Below are 1,719 nucleotides of genomic sequence, written 5' to 3'. Positions count from 1 at the left end.
TCACACATTTTTTTAAAAGAATATAATTTCCTAGTCGAAGTAGCCTGAAGCCCAAACACAGCTTAAATCAGGATAAACTGTTTTGATGTTACTGGTTGCAAAGTGAGTCAAGGTTTTCAGCTCTCGACATTAAACTGAAATGATCCCTCTGGATAAGCGGGGATGGTTTCATTAGTGTCTGATCACTGCAGGTTGAAAACAGCGATGAGGCCTCACAAGGTGTTTTGTCCGGTCACAGCCAGGTTGAAGCCTGTTTCACTGATATGAGCCTGCATCCCGTGAACCGTCTTGCCGGGAGCAGCACCAACCAGTTTGGGATTGAATAGCTTGATGATGTCTAAGACACACAATTGGAAAATAAATAAGTAAAGAACATGAATTGCGTTTTCTCTTTGGTTGACTGTGGAAGAAAATGATGTCAAGAGATGGCCGAGATATCATCTGTGATTAAAACATCTTACTTGCCAAAGTAATGACATCCTGAAAAGACCCATATCCACCGATACTGAAAGATGAGGAAGTGGAGAAGAAAAAAAAAAATTGCATTTGATTTGAAACAATTTTATGTAAAAAGTTACGTATGCTCTATTATCTGAAAGGTTAAGCTGCATATGAATCATATTATGTGGTGTCTACATGTAGGACCTCTGCAGGTTTTACACATCTGTCACCTCCACGACACATGACGATACTCAATAGGAATCCCGAGGACAGTTGTGGCGTTGGCACCTATGGCCGTCTGCAAAAGGAAAGACACAACATCTAAGAATAACAAAAAGATGATGTGATGATGTGTTGGGGATCTATTGAAAGTACAGGCAGCTTAGTTGTGAGTGTGTGCCTCTGCTGCGATCATAAAAAGAGACCAGTGATTACTAATGTGGCTGCACTGCCACTGCAACATTGAGTCTTATTCAATTCAATTCTTACCTTATTCCACAAATAATCTGTATGTTTCTGCCATCTGCTCAGTAGCAGTAAGCAACTAGGCAAACTGCATGAATGAATAGTGAAACAGTTTTGTTCTATATTTTATACTCTGTATTACCAGTGGAGCTGAGAAAATAGCAACAAATAACACCTACTGTCAGAGAATCCCCCAAGGCAGCGATGACTTTGATATCTGCAACCTTCACAAACTCAACTAAGCAAAAGGAAAGATTGAAAGGGAACGAAGAGGGAGAGAGCGATCAGTCGAATCGAGTGTTTCAACACATACAGTAGGTAACAGTTTGATTTCTGGGTGGCAGACCTGATGAGGGGACAGAGGGAGAGGGACTCATGTCTGGACACTGGAAGGCAGGATGCTTGAAGCTCACCGGTCGAGTTTTCTCAGGAAATTCCTTAAGAAGTGACGAGAGAGGAGAGAGCCAGATCATAACCAGTTGTATTACTAATTCACTTGTGATGATGATTAAATTCTTGTCTAATAAGACTCCCAGCTTTACACCAGTCTAACTTGATCCCCGTTTCTTCCTGTTGGGATTCTCTCACACCTTATTTGACTGTACTATTTTTGACTGATTGACCCTTGTTTTGTTTATGTCTTTAGTCTGTTGGCTGTGCTTGATCTGCACATACTCAGAATGCCTGCTGGTCCATGTGGTGTGACCTGTTGTCAACCCCATGGTGACCTGCCTCTTATCTTAAAGTAGGTTACATATATATTATTTTGTTGTTTTCATGTTTTGTCCAGTTGTGTCTTTTTTTTTTTTTTTT

At 40.7% G+C, this 1,719-nt stretch overlaps 1 long non-coding RNA gene across 1 annotated transcript; it reads right to left on the bottom strand.

The window, feature by feature from the left end:
- Positions 1 to 467: 467 nt before the first annotated feature.
- On the bottom strand, positions 468 to 1,340 carry LOC111664984 (uncharacterized). Its single transcript, XR_015437895.1, has 4 exons — positions 1,253 to 1,340; positions 1,086 to 1,144; positions 672 to 739; positions 468 to 505 (listed from the first exon to the last, which is right to left on the bottom strand). It is a non-coding gene; the product is annotated as an uncharacterized LOC111664984 (long non-coding RNA).
- Between the last annotated feature and the right edge of the window lie 379 nt (positions 1,341 to 1,719).

Source organism: Seriola lalandi, unplaced genomic scaffold, assembly GCF_002814215.2.
Source record: "Seriola lalandi dorsalis isolate HSWRI2012SDOR001 ecotype SW California unplaced genomic scaffold, Sedor1 jcf7180002001931, whole genome shotgun sequence".
NCBI classification, from domain to species: domain Eukaryota; kingdom Metazoa; phylum Chordata; class Actinopteri; order Carangiformes; family Carangidae; genus Seriola; species Seriola lalandi.
This window is presented reverse-complemented; position numbering and strand designations above follow the sequence as displayed.